The following is a 22625-nucleotide window of genomic DNA, read 5'->3' as shown; positions in this document are numbered from 1 at the left end:
ATCTCTCCAGGCATTTAATAGTGGATGAGACCACTTAACTAGTTTTTGGGATTCTAGAAGATAGTAGATTCTCATCCGTCCAAAAAGCTCCTTCTACAAGCATGCCTCCCCTCCTCAGGTCCACAAAAGACTGGGTTCTCCAAACCTTTCATCCCCGAGATCTGTCCTTCCCTGTCACCCCATCATATGTTTGTCAAAATGCAGAGCCACCCTAAGTTCTATTGTTCCCCAGGTTGTTCAATCCACCTTGCCCCCCTCCCTTACCAATAGGCCCCCCAATACTCCACCTCCCACCACATCCCCCATCTTGTCCAAGGACCTTTCACAACTGACCTGTCCTGCTCAAACTGTGGAGGCTCTCCCTTCCCTACCCTCCACACATGCTCAAACAGTAGACATCCTAACCTCCAACTTGTCCAATGGGCCTTCCCCTGTTGTAGAGGCCCAAACCTCCCCATTTCCCCACCTTGCTCAAACAGTGGAGGCCCAAATCCCCCTCCTGGAATACCACATACCCTTTGCTGAGTCCCCTCCCATCCTTACTCAATCAGTGGAGGCCCAAATCCCCTTCCTGGAATACCACATACCCCCTCCCATACCCACTGCTGAGCCCCCTCCCCTACCCACTGTCGAGCCCTCTCCAATACCCCAACATATGGCCTTATCCCAGCCCATTCAATATATCTACAGTGATTATGGATTGACTGCTATTTCATCCAGCCCAGACCCAGAGCCGCAGTTTATTCCACCCCTTCACCATGAGGATGCTTCAGAGAACAACCAGTCCCTCCGTCTTCCCATGGAGGAGTTTGCTCAAAATGGATTAGACCACCCCACACCCTCAGCCCCACTCCCAACTGACATTCATGCCATGACGAATTTTAAGCCTCTGCCAAAGTTAGATTTAGAGCCCCGTTGAAGACAGAATTGGAAAAAGCTTTACAACAACCGTTCCATGACAAGAGTGTTACCCCTTCCCCCAATCAACAACACAAGCATGCTGCTACCAATCAATCAATCGATGGGTACTCTCACCTACACTATGCCAGAACAGAAGGGGCTTCTCCCCTGTTCGTTCATCAACGACCTTCAAGTGGTTTGTTTGACCATCTCATAAATGAATTGGGATCAAGGCTGCAGGAACTGAGAAGATGGCGAAAGGATATCAGTTCACCTGACGAATTGGGGAATATATCAGTTGATTTCTTCCATTATTTCCATCCAGGGTGTACCAAAAATCCTTCCATGCCATATGTTTCAGACACTGTTAATCAAGCTGAACAGAATCAAGTTTTGCCATTTACTCAACAGAAACTTCACGCTACAGCAAAATAAAAAATCAGAAAATCAGCTTACAAGCAAACAATAGACAGGCAAGTCCCAAGTATATGGTATAGTAGGTTCCGAAAGCTAAAGAGACGGGCAGTGAACACAGGATGCGTGACTGATGGATAACGTCATTATATGGAATGCGCGTGGGATTGGTAACGCTCCCACGATTCGAGCGCTCAAGAAATTAGTAAAAAAATTCACTCCTTGCCTAGTAGCTATCATTAAACTGATGCACGGGGAAGACAGGAGAGTTGTAATGGGGCTGAAGGTTGGGTTTCACTCATTTATCTCTAACGCTGATTGGGGAGGAAAAATTTGGGTTTTCTATGAAAACCAGCTGAATATATCCATCATTTCCGCCTCCAACCAAATGATCACCTTAAAAGCTTCCCTAGCTTCCCTTTCAAACCTGATAACTTTCTCAGTTGTTTATGGCTGCTGCTGTAAGATCCAATGGAGAAGCCTGTGGAGCGACCTTTGCTCTCTCAGCTGTAACATTCAAGGTGTGTGGGCCATAGCCAGAGATTTTAATGCAGTAATTAAGATGGAGGAAAGAAGGGGTATCCGATCTCCAGACAGCTCATCAATGTCTGAATTTGCTGATGCAATCCAATTGGCTGGTCTCCCGGATGCAGGTTATGAAGGTAACAGATTTACCTGGTGCATAATCGTCAAGGAAATGCCCGGGTTTGGGCCAGGCTCGATAGAGTCCTGATGAATAGCTCGTGGGCCACAAACTTTCCCCGTTTCTAGGTGGAGCACCTACCCAGGATAAGGTCTGATCATGCCCCTCTCCGGCTTTATTTCCCTGCTCCGATTTTGTCCAAGCCGAAACCATTTAGATTCCTCAGAATGTGGACTTTACACGAATCATTTCAGTCGGTGATTTCAAAGGCATGGGAAGGGGATTGTGCATCCGACCCCTTCATTAACATTTATCTCAAGCTAAAAAAGTCGAAACAACTTCTGAGAGTCTGGAACAAAGAACAGTTTGGGAACATCTTCCACCAAATTAAAAAGATGGAAGAGGATCTAGAGGTCCTTGACAGCAGAATGCAGGACGACAACTACGAAGACCTCCTTAATTAAAGCCTGGAAATGAAACATTAGCTTGAACATTTGGAACTAATGGAGGAGGTTTTTTAGAAACAAAAATCTAGGATCTCTTAGCTTGACGAAGGAGATAAGAATACGACCTTCTTTCACGTGTTTATGACTGAAAAGATCAGAAGATCGGTTATTCACTCCATCACCTCTAAGGATGGATCTACAATATCCAACATGGAAGAAATCAAGATGGCGGCGGTAGATTTTTTCTAAGGCCTTTTGCAGGAGGAATAAGTTACTCTCATGACTGATTTTGTCCAAATTCTCCCCAAGCATCTCCAGCAACATGATAATGAGGTCTTAAATAAAAGGAGGAGATCTTATCTGCCATCAAATCCATCCCTATTGATGGAGCTGCAGGACTGTACAGGTTCTCAGCTGCATTTTTCATTAGCTGTTGGGGTATCATTGGTGATGATATCCATAAGGCCGCTCTCGCTATGTTCTCTGGGGAGCCTATTCCTCGAGCCTTCAAATCCACGCTGATATGCCTAATTCCAAAATCCTCTTCTCCAGCCAAGTTCTCTGATTTCAGGCCAATTAGCCTATGTAATGTATTGTATAAAATTTTTGCAAAGGTCCTAGCTAATCGTCTAAGTTGTCTTTTGCCCAAGTTGATTTCGCAGGAACAAGGAGCGTTCGTCCAAGGGAGATATATCGCAGAAAATATTACGCTTGCACAGGAAGCGATGAGAGAAATAAACAGGAAATCCAGGGGAGGAAATCTTATCCTCAAAATTGACCTTGAGAAGGCATATGACAGAGTAAACTGGTCTTACCTCAAGCAAGCCTTGGCAAAATTCGGTTTCAATGAAAAAAGTGTGCAACTCCTTGAAGCATGTTGGGTAAACAATTGGTTTTCCATTCTCATCAACGATGAAGCTACAGGGTTCTTCAAATCGTCGAGAGGTCTCCGGCAGGGAGACCCCCTCTCCCCGGTGCTGTTCCTCCTAGCCATGGAAACCTTCTCAGCCAATTTAAATTCTCTGTTTGTAGCAGGCCGTTGTAGTCCTTGCAAATTCCCCCAAGGTAGCCCTCCTATTTCACATCTTCTATATGTGGATGACATGTTGGTCTTTCTCAATGCTGGTAAAGCTTCTCTTAACTCGATGGGGGCTTTCCTTCGCTTCTTCTAAGCTACCACAGGTCAAAAAATAAATTCCAGCAAGAGTGTCTTTATTGCTCCTTCGAAATGGTCAATGTCCAAAATCAGATCCACGAAGGAAGTGCTTGGTTTTGGCCAAGCAAGAGATGGTATGTGTTACTTGGGGGCCCCTCTGGTTAGAGGGAGAATTAAGGCTACAGATTTTCAAGCCCTTTAGGAAAAGATTAGCAATAAAATTTTAGGTTGGTGAGCTAGGCACATCTCTCAGGCGGGTAGAACGACTCTCATCCGCCATGTCCTAGGAAGTTACCCGATCCATATCATGGCAGCTATGCACTTTCTTGCGCAGGTAATTCGAAATATAGACAAAAAGTTTACTAATTTTTTTTGGGGATGGGCTGAAGGAAGAAGGAAACATCATTGGATTGCTTGGTAGAAAGCAACCAAACCTAAAGATGAGGGAGGTCTGGGTATTAGAAATCTGAGGCAGGTGCTTCACGCCCTTCCTATGAAGCTAGCTTGGAATGTGAAATTCGGCAAAAATAGAGGCTCGTGTGTAAAATTGATGCAGTCCAAACACAGCAGGGACCTGAGGGACGTCTCTTCAGCTATTGTTCAGTAAAACGCTTCCCCGATGTGGAAAAATATCAGGAAATCCCTTCCTACAATTCAAGAACATACCCTTTGGACAGTGGGTCAAGGGGAAGCAAACATATGGACAGATAATTGGACTGGGTTGGGTCCTCTGCAGCAATTAGCCCCAGGCCCCATCCCCCACGAACTGAAACAGTTGCAGCTGAAAACTCTGCTAAGGAAATCTGGCCCGCTTCCACCTTCCAAGATTTGGGAATTTCTGCCTCAGCAAATCATCGACGAAGTCTTCGCCAGGGGTTTCCCCATCATGGACAAACCGGTGGATTGTGTTTGGCCGCATGACCAGTTAAGGGTTTTCACCCTTAAGTCAGCTTGGAAGCTCATCAGGGGAGCGCCCAATCATGTCTCCTGTTGAGACTCAAATATTACATAATTTTCTCATTTATATCTTGGTTTTATGAACATAAATCATCTTAATATTCTATTTTACTCATGTATGTGTTGCAAGGTGAATTTAAGAGCTTAGATTGAAAAAGGGTGCTAAAAAGTAAGAATTTGATGCTCAAAAATCACCAAGGCAAGAGATGGATCTTAGGAGATCAAGATTGAAGAATTCACATGCCAAAGATCCAAGAAAATCAAGCGAGGAATGAAGAGAATCGAAGATTTGAAGTGAAGAATCTTGAAATCGTCCTGAAAAAGTATATTATGAAGCTGTGAAGTTTATTTTAGAAAAATGCGCAGCAGGAAGTCTGTTTTAAACAAACTATGCAGCGAGAAGTCTATTTTGAAAAAATACGTATATTTGAAGTGTTTTCTAGGGTTTTCAACTTTGTACGAAAATTGGAGTTCCCTACTTATAAATAGGGCCTCCTAGGGCATTCTTAAACATCATTAGAAGCATTCAAGAGTAAAATTTAAGGTTTTTAAAGAGTTTTTAGTTTTATTAAAGCTTTATAAGTTGTTTATTTCCTTTTAAATCTTTTCTATTTGCATTTTTTTTTCTTTCTTTCTTATTGTTTTTTATTTCTGTAATTTAATTATGTTTTTCTAAGTTCCCTCTAGCCCAAGCTAGAAGGGAAGCACATGGGTTTATTATTTCTTTAAGATTATGATGATTGATTGTTTAAATGATGAGAAGAATGGTATATGCATGTTATATATTATTTAGGTTTTGTTTTTTATCCTCTTGTGAGATCCATATTTTTCCATCATATGAGATCCACATTGATGGATGAGCTTACCCTAGATTAATCAGATTTCCTAGATAAGAGATGTTCTCAGCCTATTATATTTCTTTGATATTCATTATCCTATAGATATTGAATACTTAAAATCACTGGCGCTTGAGAATATATGTCAATGGTGCAGATCCATTATTTTCTAATCTTTTATATCATTTATTAAATATTTAAACTGTTTTATTTTCCGATTAGGCTGACCATAGTGCTCAGATCCTAGTTGTGTTATCCAAGTCATCATGATTTTGGAACATTAACCTATGTGTGGAACTTTGAAGCTTGGGTGTTGTTTTATTCAGTTGAATTACATCCATTCAAAAATCCCAAAATCAAATCATCAGTTTAGTTTTTATTACTTAGTTTGTTTTACATTTGATTTTTTCCTTCTCGCAATTCATCTCCCTGTGGGATCGACCTTGTATTCACAGGATATTACTTATGAACCTCTGCACTTGGAGGCAAGCAATCAAGTTTTTGGCGCCGTTGCCAGGGAGAGACTGAGATAGATCAGATCTGTGCAAGATAGCTAAGGTAAGTTTTCTTCTAAACCCTCCTGATTTTCTGTAGATTTTTTTTTTCTTTCTTCTTTTCTTTTTCTTTGAAAATAAATTCAGTTGGGTCTTTTAAGCACTAACTATGACATAAGGTTGCCCTGCTTGGGATTTTATCACCCAAGTGCTATGGTTATCCTATAGTTGTTGTTTAATCACAAAGATCATCTACTGAATCCATTTTCCAGATTAGCATAGTTTAATTTCTGCATTAGTTTTACTTTTATTTATTTTATTATTATTTTTTTTGTGGACTGAACCCTCATGGTTGGCCCTGCCACCTGGGTTGTTGATTTATTTTGCTTGGACTGAACCCTCATGGTCGGCTCTGTCGCCTTGGTTGTTGATTTATTTTGCTTTATGGACTGAACCCTCATGGTCGGCCCTGCCACCTGGGTTGTTGATTTATTTTGCTTTGTGGACTGAACCCTCATGGTTGGCCCTGCCACCTGGGTTATTGATTTGAGTTTTTATTTTTATTTTTAGTATCATATTTACTATTTGAATTAATGGTATTTGTTGTGTGGTGTGAATGGTTTGTCCCATTGGAGTAGGGATCAAAACAATCGACTCTCCTCTGAAGGGGGACTAGTTCCAGGCCTTGATCATTCACTTAGAAGAGGCACTTAACATCACTTGGATTCCATGGCAGACCCAGTTGATAATCCAAATCCAAATCTGCCAAATCCAACTATAAATCAAAATAATCCTCCTCTTGAGGATGAAAATGAAGTTCATAGGAATGTGTTAAACCAACCACGGACTTTACGTGAACATTTACACCCTGAGAGATCAACTTTACCATCTTGCATAGTGTTCCCTGCTCACATAGGGAACATTGATTTTAAACCAGGTGTGATTCAATTAATTCCTAAATTTCATGGCTTAGATTCTGAAAGCCCCTACTTGCACCTCAAGGACTTTGAGGAAGTAATTGTAACGTTACAAGTAAACAATGGCAATAGAGATGTACTTAAGCTTAGGTTATTCTCATTTTCTCTAAAGGATCAGACCAAAGCATGGCTCAACTCTCTAAGACCTAATACCATCACTTCATGGCAAGCCTTAAGTAGAGAATTTTTGAAAAAGTTCTTTCCCGAGCACAAAACAAATGCATTAAAACAAGAAATCATGTCATTCTCCCAAAAGGGGAATGAACTATTTTTTCAAGCTTGGGAGCACTTCAAAGACATTCTAATTACTTGTCCACATCATGGTTATGAGCCATGACACGTGATTGATGCTTTCCGAAAGGGGCTCACCATGGATACCCGTCAGTTCATAGAGATGATGTGTGGTGGAACCTTTCTTGACAAAGATCATAATGAGGCTTGGGATTTTCTAGATATGTTAGCAGAGAATACTCAGACATGGGATGTCTCTGCTAAATCAGACCAAACTAGACCCATTCCTAGAGAGAAAGCGGGAATGTATGTCCTAAGAGAGGAAGACGACGTTAATGCAAAATTCGCTGCATTGGCTAGAAAGGTCGAAGCCTTAAAAATTAGGAAGGTTGATATGGTTAAAGCAAACACTTCCTTAGGTAATTTTTGTAGCATTTGTGGTGGTACAAATTATGACACAAAGGATTGTCCAATAATCTCAATTGTACAAAATATCACGCATGAGCATGATCAAGCAAATGCTATAAATAATTACCAAAGGTCAGTTATGCAACCATTGGAAAACACATACAATCCAAATTGGCGTAACCATCCTAATCTTAGTTGGAGGAATGGACCACAAATTAATGTGCCCAATGCACCTCAAATGCCTCCACAAAATAACTTCTTTGAGGCACCTAACAATACACCATATGTGCCCCCGCTAAAGCGATCATCTGTGGAGGATGCATTGACCACATTCATGAACTCTCAAGCTCAAATGAATCAGTCTCTAATCCAATCAAATCAGGAATTAAAGACAGCTGTGGCTAAGATTGAGACTCAACTAAATTCTAGGGAAAAAGGCACCATTCCTTCTCAACCTGTGCCAAACCCTAGAAACACACATTTCATTAGAGACTCAAATCCAAGTAAGCTACATCATGAACAAGTTAAGGCCATCATTACCTTGAGAAGTGGAAAAGAGGTCGATAACAAGATAATGCAACCGGTAGAAATACTGGAGGATGAGCCACTGTCTCAAGAAAATGATGAACTGGTTCAAGAGCCGCAACAGCAAAAGGATAAAGAGACTAAGTCACATGAGCCTCCAGTTCCGTTCCCATCTAGACTTCGGAATCCAACTGTCCCCATGAAATATCAAGAGGTGTTGGATGTGCTCCAAAAGGTTACTGTCAATATTCCTTTGCTTGATGCCATTAGATAAATTCCATCATATGCTAAATATCTCAAGGACTTGTGCACTGTAAAGAGAAAATTAAATGTGCACAAAAAGGCCTTCCTTACTGAGAAAGTGAGCGCTATCATTTAACAAAGGGTTGTACCCAAATACAAAGACCCGGGAAGTCCCACTATTCCTTGTATTATTGGGAATTTTCAAATTGAGCATGCTTTGCTAGATTTGGGTGCAAGTGTCAACTTAGTACCTTATTCGGTTTACAAACAAATGGGGTTAGGTGAGCTTAAACCAACCACGATTACACTCCAACTCGCTGACCGCTCTATTAAGGTACCAAGGGAAATTTTAGAGGACGTGCTAGTCCAAGTGGAGAAATTCTACTTCCCCGTGGATTTTATTGTACTAGAAACTGAACCATATGTAAATGTTAGCGCTCAAGTTCCCATCATTTTAGGCCGCCCATTCCTAGCAACTTCAAATGCAATCATAAATTGTAGGAATGGAATGATGAACTTGTCTTTTGGTAACATGACTCTAGAGCTAAATATTTTCAATCTATGTAAGCAGCCCATTGATAATAATGAGATCCATGAGTTGAATTTTATGGACTGCTTGATAGAAGAAGAGGAATTAGAACCTAGTCTGACTGAGGAATTGATTCAAGTCATTGGAGACTTGAAAAATTCTGATTTAGAAAAAGTGCTTGCTGAAATTTCTGATGATAATGAGAACACTACCACCCAAGACATTGGAATGTACTAATGGAGACCGCGCACTCAAATCTTATCTATCGAGGACTTGCGACCTCTGCCATCACCAACCAATGATCCAAAGCTTGATTTAAAACCACTACCAAATGAGCTTAAGTATGTATACTTAGGGAAAAATAAAACTTATCCTGTGGTGATCTCTTCAATTTTAGAGAAGGATCAAGAGATTAAATTGTTGAAAGTTCTAAGGGACCACAAAGGAGCCTTGGGCAACACCATTTCTGACATTAAAGGTATAAGCCCTTCCATATGCACCCATCGGATCCACCTTGATGATGACGTCAAACCAATTAGACAACCTCAAAGGCGTCTCAATCCAAACATGATGGAAGTTGTAAAAAATGAGGTGATCAAATTATTGGATGTGGGAATCATCTACCCATTATCCGATAGTGTTTGGGTGAGTCCAACTCAAGTAGTCCCAAAGAAATCTGGAATAACTATTGTGCAAAATTCTAATAATGAACTCATACCAACACGTGTCACCACTGGTTGGCGTGTTTGTATTGACTATAGAAAATTGAACCAAGTCACAAAGAAGGACCATTTCCCTCTACCATTCATTGATCAAGTTTTAGAGAGGGTAGCAGGTCACTCCTTTTATAGTTTTCTTGATGGATATTCTGGATATAACCAAATAGAGATAGCCCTGGAAGACCAAGAGAAAACCACGTTCACTTGTCCATTTAGCACGTTTGCTTTCAAACGGATGCCATTTGGATTGTGTAACGCCCTAGCAACTTTCCAACGGTGTATGTTAAGTATTTTTTCAAATATGGTTGGAAAGTTTCTTGAGGTTTTCATGGACGACTTCTTTGTATTTGGGAGTAGTTTTGAGGAATGCCTCAACAATTTATCTCTTGTCTTGTCTAGGTGTGAAGAGAAACATCTTATCTTAAATTGGGAGAAATGTCATTTCATGGTTCAAAAGGGAATTGTTTTAGGCCATGTTATCTCTAAAAATGGAATCGAGGTAGATCGCTTAAAACTCGACATTATAGCTAATCTACCTATCCCCCGAACTGTTAGAGATATTAGATCACTTATAGGGCATGCTGGTTTTTATAGAAGATTCATCAAGGACTTTAGTACCATTACTAGACCATTGACTAATCTTCTTCAAAAGGATGTTCCATTTAAGTGGACAGATGAGTGTGCAAGTGCCTTTAATAAAATTAAATCATCCCTTACCACTGCACCTATCATGCGTCCACCAGATTGGACACTTCCTTTTGAACTAATGTGCGATGCAAGTGATTATGCCATAGGGGCAGTTTTGGGCCAAAGGAAAGATAAACGGCCCTACGTTATTCACTATGCAAGTAAAACTCTAAACTCGGCCCAAGTAAACTACTCAACAACTGAAAAAGAGTTACTTGCAGTAGTTTTTGCTTTGGATAAGTTTAGATCCTACTTACTGGGATCCAAAGTGGTCATTTTCATGGACCACTCGGCTTTGAAATATTTGTTATCTAAGAAGGATGCAAAGCCGAGACTTTTGAGATGGATCCTCCTACTCCAAGAATTTGAATTAGAGATAAAAGATAAGAAAGGAGTAGAAAACGTAGTGGCCGTTCACCTTTCTAAATTGGTGTTAGATGATTCCACTGAGGAGATGCATATCTAGGACACTTTCCCTGATGAACAATTATTTGCGATCTCCAAATTGCCTTGGTATGCGGATATAGTGAACTATCTTGTAACGGAAAAAATGTCATATCATTGGAAGTCACAAGATAGGAAGCGTTTTGAAACCGAGGTTAGGAACTTCTTCTGGGATGACCCGTATTTATATAAATATGGGACTGATCAAATTTTTAGACGTTGTGTCCCAGAGGATGAAGTTCGAAGTGTTATTTCTTTTTGTCACATGGAAGCATGTGGTGGCCATTTTTCTGCTAAGAAAACCACTGCAAAAATCCTGCAGTGTGGTTTTTATTGGCCCACCATGTTTAAAGACACCCATACTTCATGTGTTACTTGCGATAGATGTCAAAGGTTTGGAAGAGTGTCCCGGCGCAACATGATGCCTTTATCCCCAATTTTACCATTGGAGATTTTTTATTATTGGGGTATTGATTTTATGGGTCCATTTCCATCTTCTTTTGAATTTCTTTATATATTGGTTGGTGTGGACTATGTTTCAAAGTGGATTGAGGCAGTTCCAAGTAGGACCAATGACAACAAAGTGGTCATACGATTCCTCAAGGAAAATATTTTTGCTAGATTTGGAACTCCAAAGGCCATCATTAGTGATGGCGAGTCTCACTTTTGCAATAGGACATTTGAGGCTTTGATGAAGAAATATGGCATCAAGCATAAAGTGAGCACCCCATACCACCCACAAACGAGTGGGCAAGCTGAGATTTCTAATCGGGAAATCAAACACATTTTAGAGAAAACTATAAGGCCAGATAGGAAGGATTGGTCCCTCAGACTATCCGACGCTCTATGGGCTTATAGGACTGCTTATAAGACCCCGATTAGAATGTCTCCATACAGATTGGTGTATGGAAAGGCTTGCCACTGGCCTGTGGAATTGGAACATAGAGCCTACTGGGCAATAAAGAAATTAAACTTTGATATGGATCAAGCAAGTGGACAAAGAAAATTAGAGTTGAATGAATTAGAGGAGTTGAGGAGAGACTCCTATGAAAATTCTAAAATTTACAAAGAAAGGACCAAAACTTTTCATGACAAAAATATCCTGAGGAAGAATTTTGAACCTTAGCAAAAGGTCCTATTGTACAATTCCCGTCTCCAGTTCTTTCCAGGAAAGTTAAGATCAAGATGGACAGGCCCCTTCATTGTGAAGAATGTTTATACTCATGGGGCTATTGAAATTGAGAATCCACGTAATGGCAATGTATACAAGGTTAATGGTCAGAGATTGAAGCCTTATGTGGAAAACTTTCATGTGGGAGAGGAGTCATTCCTTCTTCATGAGCCAGAATATTCAGATTGATGCTCCTGGTCTGACGGAGCATTTGTGTATGATTTATATCATATTCAATTTTTTTAGTGTCACATAGCAGGTGAGTTTTTCATGGCAGGTACTATCCACCCTTTCTTTTATTTTTATTGTTCTCTGCATTACATTATCATTACATTGGGGACAATGTAGATTTTAAGTTGGGGGGTGTGGATAGTCATCCATGTGAAAGTTTTTTTTTAGGGGGGATTTCAGTTTATTTTATTATTATTTTTATTATTTTTAGGTTTCAGTTAGGTTTAAGTTTTTTTTTTTCGGTTTATGAGAAAAAGAAATTTCAACATTTTCAAAATAATATTTTTATATACAAGAATGTAAACATGATATTATGCGAATTCCAAAGGCAAAGTTAATATTTATTATAGGATGATAGTAGTAAGAATTCTTACAACTGAAAATTATAAACTTGAGTTCAATTATCTAATCACTAGTTTAAAGTGAGTTGTAATTTGATGTACTGAATTCACAATACACCCTATCTAACTAAGTGAGGAATATGATATGTGAACTAGAATAACAACTTTTGATTCAAACAAGGTTGAATGAATTTGTACCATTGATATATGTTTAAAAGAGAGAATATTGAAGGAAAAAAAAGAGTGATGAAAAAAAGAAATTTTTATTATAAAGCATGAATGTAATGACCATAACAATCGTGTCAGTAATCAGGAGCAAGGATACCTAAGTATCCATTACTGTTACCATTACAAGTACGATACCTTAGGTTATGAAGCAAACCTGATGGGAATCTTCATTTAAGGGTGGTCTATAATAATGAGGATATAATGATAAAAGAAGAAATATTATTAAAAAAAATGAGATAACTAGAGATTTCATATTCTTGGGTGATTGAAAAGAGCTAGGATAGGGAACATGCATATTTCTGAAAGTTAGACTAGTGTCACGGAGCACCTAAGTATATTGGATCATAACTATTCTAAATTTTGATTAGGTTTCTGAACTCAAGGATGTAATGGATTAAAAAATTAAGATTCTAGCTAACTTCAGACTTAGGGTAAGTATTGTTCTGTTTTGGAATTCATATGATGAATGGAGGTATAATTGTATAAATTTCTTAGTGTTGAAATATTTTTCTTGTTTTCAATGTTTGTAGGGTAACATTTCTGTAAACCCTCACGAGACTATAACTCATCCACTAGGGAAAACCTAGGGGTTTAAAAGCTTGTTGCATATGCTAAATGCAATCGAGATTACCTGTGAAAGTGGTGTGGTTAGAATTTTTTTCATTTTAATTTTTTTTTTTAAATAATTAATTTTAATTTTAATTTTTATTTTTATTTTTCTTCGCTTATTTTGCTCGGTACTAGCAAAATACTGGTTGGGGGGTGTGTTGAGACTCAAATATTGCATAATTTTTCCATTTATATCTTGGTTTTATGAACATAAATTATCTTAATATTCTATTTTACTCATGTATGTGTTGCAAGGTGAATTTAAGAACTTAGATTGAAAAAGGGTGCTAAAAAGCAAGAATTTAATGCTCGAAAATCACCAAAGCAAGGGATGGATATTAGGAGACCAAGATTGAAGAATTTACATGCCAAAGATCCAAGAAAACCAAGTGAGAAATGAAGAGAATTGAAGATTTGAAGTAAAGAATCCTGAAATCGTCCTGAAAAAGTATATTATGAAGCTGTGAAGTTTATTTTAGAAAACTGCGCAGCAGGAAGTCTGTTTTAAACGAACTATGCAGCGAGAAGTCTATTTTGGAAAAATACGTATATTTGAAGCGTTTTCTAGGGTTTTCAACTTTGTACGAAAATTGGAGTTCCCTACTTATAAATAGGGCCTCCTAGGGCATTCTTAAACATCATTAGAAGCATTCAAGAATAAAATTTAGGGTTTTTAAAGAGTTTTTAGTTTTATTAAAGCTTTATAAGTTGTTTCTTTCCTTTTAGATCTTTTCTATTGGATTTTTTTCTTCTTTCTTTCTTGTTGCCTTTTATTTCTGCAATTTAATTATGTTTTTCTAAGTTCCCTCTAGCCCAAGCTAGAAGGGAAACACATGGGTTTATTATTTCTTTAAGATTATGATGATTGATTGTTTAAATGATGAGAAGAATGGTATATGCATGTTATCTATTATTTAGGTTTTGTTTTTTATCCTCTTGTGAGATCCATATGTTTCCATCATATGAGATCCATATTAATGGATAGGCTTACCCTAGATTAATCAGATTTCCTAGATAGGAGATGTTCTCAACCTGTTATATTTCTTTGATATTCATTATCCTATAGATATTGAATACTTAAAATCACTGGCGCTTGAGAATATATGTCAATGGTGCAAATCCATTATTTTCTAATCTTTTATATCATTTATTAAATATTTAAACTATTTTATTTTCCGATTAGGCTGACCATAGTGCTCAGATCCTAGTTGTGTTATCCAAGTCATCATGATTTTGGAACATTAACCTATGTGTGGAACTTTGAAGCTTGGGTGTTATTTTATTCAGTTGAATTACATCCATTCAAAAATCCCAAAATCAAATCATCAGTTTAGTTTTCATTACTTAGTTTGTTTTACATTTGATTTTTTCCTTTTCGCAATTCATCTCCCTGTGGGATCGACCCTGTATTCACTGGATATTACTTATGAACCTCTGCACTTGGAGGCAAGCAATCATCTCCTGGGGAGATTGGATATGGTTAGATAAAATTCCTCCTAAAGTCTCAATCTTCATCTGGCGGCTAGTGCAAAATGCTATACCAGTTGACAATAGAATTCAGGCAAAGGGTATAGCCCTGACATCAAAATGCTGTTATTGCTGTCTTGGAAATGATTCACTTCCAGACAGGGAATCTATTAACCACTTATTTCTTTCTGGTCAATAAGCGGCCCAAATCTGGTTCCACTTCGAGGGACTTTGCAAAATCTCCTCAGCCCTTCAGATCTCGGTAGTCGATAAAATCAGCCAATGGAGAAATGCATCAGCGCCAGGGGCTGCCTCCCAACAAATCCGATCTTCTCCCCCTGTGCTGATTTTCTGGGAATTGTAGAAAGCTCGAAACGAAGTTACTTTCAGTGACAAGGCAATGGACGTTCGAAGGTCCATTGGTCGGATCAAATGGCGGGCCTCCCAGACAATCCAAAACTTCCAAGCGCTGGAGTCAATTTCAAGTTCGACATCTTCAACTTTGAATAGGGTCACCCCAACCTCCCCTACTCCCAGGCGAAACAGGTCAGCTTCTTTAGTTATTAAATGGAAACAACCAACTCCAGGATGGGTTAAATTAAATGTCGATGGATCTGCTAGGGGTAACCTTGGTTTATCAAGAGGCAGGGGAATTTGTAGAAAGGAAGATGGATCCTTCATTTTCGCTTTCTCGGCTGGCTATGGGTATGGAACTAACAACCGTGCAGAATTACGAGCAATCTACAACGGATTAGAGTTATGTCTTCTTAAAGGGATGAACAGGATAATTATAGAATCGGATTTTAAGATGGTAGTTACCATTCTTGCAGGTGAATCACGATGCCCTTGGAATTGGAAACCATGCGTGGATAGGATCAACAACTTGAGGCAATCTGGCACATTTTCCTTCCAACATATTCTAAGGGAAGGTAATGGCGCAGCTGACAGCTTGGCGAAAGTGGGGAGCGAAATGCAAGTGAAAAACTGTCACAATCAGTTCACTTCGGCAAACAAAGGGCTTGGTGTTTCTCGACAAGGTCGGGCTTGGTTCAATTCGAACCGTCATTGACTTCCCCACCCTCCAGGTTTAGTTCTCCTTTTCGCTCTTTCATGTATAGTGCTAGTATATGATAGGCGGCCCGCCCCCTTTTTTGTTGCGGGGTTGTCCTAAAACTGTAGATTGTATTCCGGTTGCCCTTTGGCTTTATGAAAAAAGTTTAAATTTAAAAAAAAAAAAAAGTAATGCTCTGCTTTTCAAAAAAAAAAAAACAAAAAAACTTCCACAATATGTGAAGATGTGTTTTCTAGCTCTCTACAACACCGTCAATGAAATAGCTTATAAAATATTAAAGGAGCAAAAAAAAAAAAACTGACGACTTGTTGACAATTTTGTATTTTATAGTACTTATTAATTTAATAATTGAATGATAAATATCTATTTCAATTTTTAACTTTTTATAAATTATTAAACATCGAGTTTAGTTTTTCGAGTCTTCGAGTCAACCCAAGCTAAACGTTGAGTCGAGTCCTTGGGTTTTCAAACTATGTTGTTCCTCATTTTTCAAGTGCAACATTGAAGCAATGAGCATCAACTTCAAAACCTAGACCATCCATTTTCTTTCTCAAAGAAGTACAATCTTGTCATTTACAGTTTAAATTTGCAATTCACTTTGAAGTGCATCCAAATCCACCTTAGAGAAAACCACATTACCTTATAAACAGGGCCGCACTACAAGAAAGGAGGGCAGAACCGACACTTGGTGGAACCCTTTGCCCGCGGAAATCGAAGCCGACTGTAGGCAAAGTGTTGCTATTTAATTAAAATCACAATTGCCCTAATCAAAATCGCAAAATGCCCTAACCGGCCGCCTCATTTCTCTCTCTGTGCCCGATCTACCTCTCCGCTCTCTCTCTCTCTCTCTCTCTCTCTCTCTCTCTCTCTCTCTCTCTCTCTCTCTCTGCGCCTGATCTCACTCTCTGCTCTCTCTCTGCACCTCTCCGTCTCCACTCGATCTCTCTATACCTCTCTCTCCCTCCCTCTCCACTCTCGAACTCATCACCGACACTCTCCCTCTCTTTGCCATCTCTGTCTCTCTCAGTCTCTCTCTCCGTTTGCAGATCTAAGATAGCAGAGCGATGAGAGATTGCATCTGAGATTTCATCATCGGACGGCGTTCTTGCTATCCAAACCTGATTTCCATCTAAGGTGCTGATATTTACACTGAATTTTCGGTGTATGTGCGTGAATCTCGGTTATGTAGTAAGGGGTATTTTGTGTAATTTGGTTTTTGTATGCGCATGACTATGTACATTGGTAGTCCACTCTGACATGACCTTCTCCTATCTTAATTTTTCGGATTCAAACCCATCATACAGTGAGATTTCGGAGTGTTAGTGTTGAATCTCTGTTTTTATTATTTTTATTGTTTTTTTATTTTATGCAATTTCGGTTCGGTGTATGGGGTGTTTTCTGCATTTTGAGATGCATGCATATGCAAGAGTATTTATTTTGGTAGTCCTCCTCTACCATGACCCACACTCGCACATTTTTGGATTCGGACCCATATCCATAAAAAAAGGTGGATATAGTGAGCGGATTAGGTTCGGTCCTTACTGTGGGGCCCACTTTGATATATTTATTGTAAATCTATGCCGTCCATCCGTTTTGCCAGATAATTTTAGTGTATTAGGCCAAAAATGAAGTAGATCCAATTCGCAGGTGGACCACACTATAGGAAACAGATCAAATTTTGAATTTGGTGTTTGGATTATCATCTTCTGGTTTGATTTTATTGCCAGTGGGTTTGGGTTTGAGTGTAATTAGGTTTTCCACATCATTAAAGGGCCCCATATGGTCATATGCATGTGCATTTGAACATGTGTGCGTACATGTGAGCTACCATAGTGGAATGATGCTAACTTTCGCTGACTTGATCCACATGCATATGCAAAAATCTAGATGCACAATCAGACAATAAATTACAAGGATATTACTAGTATATAGAAGGGCAAAATTCCAAACAGAGTACATGGAGTCATTTACCTTTAAGGCCAGCTCCAACACTTTTACCACTGCATTTATGCTTGAGATTTTCTTCCCTTGTACTTACATCCCTTGTTTCTGAGCTTTAGTTGATGATGTTAGAAAGTTGGTTCCCTTATCTGAATGTAGTCATTCTAAAATTTATTTTTCATGTTTTTGACCAAATTAGGTGGTATGATGATTTTAGCAACATGGTTGAGCAAAGCAGCTCTTGAAGAACAAACAACTGTTATTCTTATCATTTTTAAGGTGCTTATTTTATTGCATGATTAGATTTATAATTTTCTTTGTCTGATATAAAAAGCCTCACCCTAGATTGGAACATATACACAGGTTCTTCGTCACCTTCTATTACATAAGGCTTTGCCAGTACATATTTCAGCCATATTACAAACTGTTAACAGGTTGCGATTTTACTGGACATCAGGTGGCACTTGTTGTGGCCTGTCTTATTTATTTCTATATTTACATCGATGTTGATAATACATATGGCATCACTTAAAATATTATTTTGAAGACTGCATTGTCTAGGTAACATTTATGTATGTCATTAAACCATATGGATTCTTGTACTTCGGTGGATTTCAGGGAGATTTGGCAAATTACCTTCAAAAGAAAGGACGTCTACAGCCTTCTAAAGCTCTGAGATTTTCTCTTGATATTGCTAGGTAAGCTCATAACTTGATATTTGGCCACCAACTGATTGTTTTTTAATTGAAGATGATGTGGTTTTCACTGACTTTGTTGGTGACAGCAAGTAATCAAAAGCTTTATCGCTTTTCCCCTAGTTTTCTTTTCTTTTGTGGGGACCTATGATACCACCAAATCCACAAGATCTGACAGTGATGTATAGCTTCATCTACAATTGGGTCAGCAATTTGGACAATCTGGATTTCTGAACAGCTAAAAGTTGTAATTTATCAGATGTGTATCATTACAAGCTATGTAGTAGATACTTTGTATTTAGAGAATTCTATAAGAATATCTGTATCTCTTGTGTTCTTTGAACTGACTCTGAACATGTCTCATCACATTCTGGAATCAGCCAGCCTGTTTTCACCATATTGCAAAGTCGGACTGCACGGGACAACTTCCCGACAAATCAACAATCATTGTTTGGTGGTCTGAAACACAATGAATGGTTATTTGGAGTGTGAGCTAATTTTAACTGCTAATGTGTGCTACTTCTTCATGAATGTAAAATTGCAGTTAGGTCCTCTTTAAGCTGGATTGGGCTTAAGCTGACCCCCTGGTTGGAATTGGTCAGGTCAAGTATGGTTACCTGATTTGGCAATTCTGCTTCTATCCTTGTGCTTCCCTGTTGGAATGTAACTCTTTAGATATGGTAAGCTTGTTTTGCTCTTTCTCATTTTTTTTTTCTTTTTTTTTCTTTCTCTAACTTTTTGGTCCATGCAAAATTCATTTTTGGTGATCTTTTTGGTCCAGGAATTTGCACCATTCCTCATTTTGGTTTTCTTTTTGTTAGTTTCTATACTATGACTTGCATTGATCATTTAGCTTATTATGTGGAAGTTTTTTGGCACTTCTTTCTACTGTAGTTGTTTATCATTGTTATCTTCTTCACTTTTCTACGCTAGATGAAAATTGTTGTTTCATGAAAGTAGATTGACAAATTTGCCTTCTATGTGTTGCATTTTGGAAGATTCTGAGCCTATATGATATTAAGGATGAGGATATTGATAGTGTTTTTAATCATTCCTAGCCTTTGCTGTTTATAATTTTGATGAATAACAGTTTGTTATCTGTTTTCTCAGGAAACCTCTCGTTACAAATATCATGTGGATGAACTTACCTTGTTCAGGCAAGTATCTATTTTCTCTTATGCAATGTGTTTCTAAAATTTATCATCATCACTAGAAAAAGGTAACAGAGTCTTTTTGCCATTGTCTAATCTTTTATTTTCCCTTGAATAGCTTTTACCCTGCTTTCAGAGTTTGGTAGTTTCAAGTTAAAATCCATTCATTACACTAGTAATCGTAATTAAATTTGATCCAAACATGCCCTTAAATTGTCTTTTAAGATGTCATGTTGCAATAACAATGTACTCAAAACAATGGATTTCATGACGAGCGGTCCAGATGATGGTTCTAATGCATATGTGATCATAACAAAAACAAGTACGACAACTCATCAGGTGGGCCACTCATTTATGAAAAAAATAAAAACTGATTTAGAATTAAATAGAAATTGGTCACATACCCAGCTTGTCTGCAGTTTCTTCTGGTCAATCACTATCTTTGGAGTGTTCAAATTCTTGGAAGGATGTCAAATAATGCTAAGTCTATGGAAATTTTACAAAGTAATTTTTAGAGCCTTACGATATCTGTATCTTTTGCCTAGCTGAATGCTAACCACCCTTGTCTGTTTTAGTCTCATTGATTTCTTTTCCATTTACTTTTCTTTTCTCATTAACCCTTGTGCAGATAAGTTGAATGTGTAACTATCTTCGCCTTGTTATGTTTCAAGGTGATTTTCACTGCCAACTTTGTTTGTTGACTTGGTTTGGCATGATTTGTGAAATTAGATTGTGGCCTAATGGGGCCCACATGCAAGGATGTACTGGTTTTTGTGAAATTAGATTGTGAAAACCATGCTCCATTTGATATATCTTCCTTTATTTAACCGTTTTAGATTTATAGAACCTATTAGGATGAGCTACCGCTAGAAATGGAAAATTATGAAAACTCAAACACATACTCTAGCCTCGAAGATTTAATAAATATACAAAGGAAGATTCAGGTTGGACGAGTGTAGGAAACTTATTATATATAGTTGTCTTTTACGATATGTTTATTTTTACATGTCTAAACATGTGTCTCTTAACATGTCCTGATACATGTTTCTGTATCCTCGGTCATTGATACATAATGGTACTGATACTCTGAACACTGCTTACAAAACATTACAATGTGTATTTACTGTTGCTATTTGGTATATTTCCTGATTTTCTTGACTAGAATATCATCCTGTTGAAAGACCGTTAATTTTCTTCACACACTTTTTCTAAGGAAGTTGCAGCATTCATAATGATTTGTGAAGAAACAGCGATCTTTGTTTTGGTATTTATTTCTACATCAGTTTTGAACTTCAAACTCTTCAAAGTTGGGATGGTAGTTTGTTGGTGTAGACTATGGTTATTTGGAACGGGATGAGCATTTGGTTTTTGGGTGGGGAATGGGATGAGGGCTCAATTTTTGAAGGATTTCTGGTTAGGGGAGTGTAAGCTGCAAGATCAGTTCCCCAATTTGGCCTGCAAGGTGGTGGATTTGGATATCACCGTGAATGGATGTTTTGTGCTTGAAGGGTCCCAAGGGATGTGGCTTCCTCCATTTTGCAGAAATCTACGGATGTTGAAGCTGAAGAGTTTCTTTCATTGCTATATCTTGTGAGGATTTCTCTTGTTCCCTTCAAGTGCGGGATGGTCTTAGTCCTTTCAATATGATTATTCATTTATATGATTATTCATTTCAATATAATAAATGATTTCCATTTCCCTTTCTTAGTCCTTTCATTTATGGTCTTCTCTCATTTTTTGGGCTACAGGTCAGACAGATTTGCTAGGCTTCAACGGATTCAATGCTCATTGGGCCCATGACCAGCCTTATTCATTGTGCCTGGTGGTGGTCCTTCCTTGGCCACTGCGACGTTTTCTACACAAGGGCAATGAGAGGAATTTCAGCCTCAAGCGCACCGGTTTGATCTGCTCCCAGGATTCAGGGCTAAGCATAGTTGTCCAAGCGACCACATTGCATCATTTGATAACGTCTCCAGTGAAAGAGAAGGCCTGAGCAAGGATGATAACATTCGCAGCATAAAAAGAAAAAAAAAAAAAACTAAGATAAATGAGTGTCACCTTCTCTTTTGTTCTCTCTCTCTCTGCTTTTTTTTCTCTTGCTGACGAAAAACATTTGCCCTATGGCTACGGGTTATCGGTAGCCATGAGTTCTATAGCAACTGATTTAATTCGTAGCCAAATGTTTTTAAATCTATAGCTACGGTCATACTACGGACTATAACCGTAGCTATTGATAGCATTTCCATAAAAAGCTGACGATTTAGCGGCGTCCAGCACAATTGTCAGGAAAGGTCCTGACCGCCGGTAAAGCCTTTACCGACTGAGGCCTTACCGGCTGTCCGCGGACAAAATATTTGCCGGCGGTTTTCTGGCCCTTCGCCGGCGGTTTTGACCGCCGGTAAATGACAATTTTCTTGTAATGCCGAATCCACCTTCTCCAAGCTTGTTTTCATTTGAAAAGTCATTGGTAGCTGCTTGTAGTCCAGCTAAATCGATCAAGGGCAGTTCTTGAGTATGCACTTGATTTTCCTCATATGTACGTATGTCCAAAAGGCCCAAAGGATACGAAGCTTGCTGGACTCTTTCTTTCTCTGTATGAAAAATGAGAAAACGTGATGTTAGTCTTTTTTTAAAATTCTTTTTTACCAAAGGTGGGAACGTTCCACCTAAGTACTCTTAGCCAGAGTAGGAATAATCCTCAGCCCATGAAAGATACAGAACCATAGCTCCAGGACTCTCTCTCTCTCTCTCTCTCTCTCTCTCTCTCTCTCTCTCTCTCTCTCTCGGTTTGGTGCCACCATAATGTATATTAGATGTAGCAAAAATACATCTAGACAAGGAAGCTCTATCTTTCCTGTCGACAAACTATACACAACCAGTCTTCATGTCATGCGAATACTTGCCATTATGGGATGCATTGGAGATTTGTATGGCTAATCTGGTGGACCCCACCATCCATGTTAGGTGGCTCAGAAATTGGGCTTGTTCAGTTATTTGGTGGTATACATATGGCCTGTTTCAGTGATCTATTGAGTCTTATTTTTCGGCCAAGAATTTTTTGAAATCTATTTTAATCAATGGTCACAATCACACCCACATTGGCACATGTA

At 38.7% G+C, this 22625-nt stretch overlaps 1 long non-coding RNA gene and 1 pseudogene across 1 annotated transcript; one reads left to right on the top strand and one right to left on the bottom strand.

Moving 5' to 3' along the window:
• Nucleotides 1-22625, bottom strand: part of LOC131221586 (G-type lectin S-receptor-like serine/threonine-protein kinase B120) — a 55752-nt pseudogene that overhangs the window by 24260 nt on the left and 8867 nt on the right.
• LOC131221590 (uncharacterized) lies at nt 17867-18701 on the top strand. The gene is made up of 2 exons (XR_009159444.1): nt 17867-17948; nt 18033-18701. It is a non-coding gene; the product is annotated as an uncharacterized LOC131221590 (long non-coding RNA).

This window comes from Magnolia sinica, chromosome 12 (genome assembly GCF_029962835.1).
Source record: "Magnolia sinica isolate HGM2019 chromosome 12, MsV1, whole genome shotgun sequence".
NCBI lineage: Eukaryota > Viridiplantae > Streptophyta > Magnoliopsida > Magnoliales > Magnoliaceae > Magnolia > Magnolia sinica.
The sequence above is the reverse complement of the archived record's forward strand: the minus strand, read 5'-3'. Positions and strand labels throughout refer to the sequence as shown.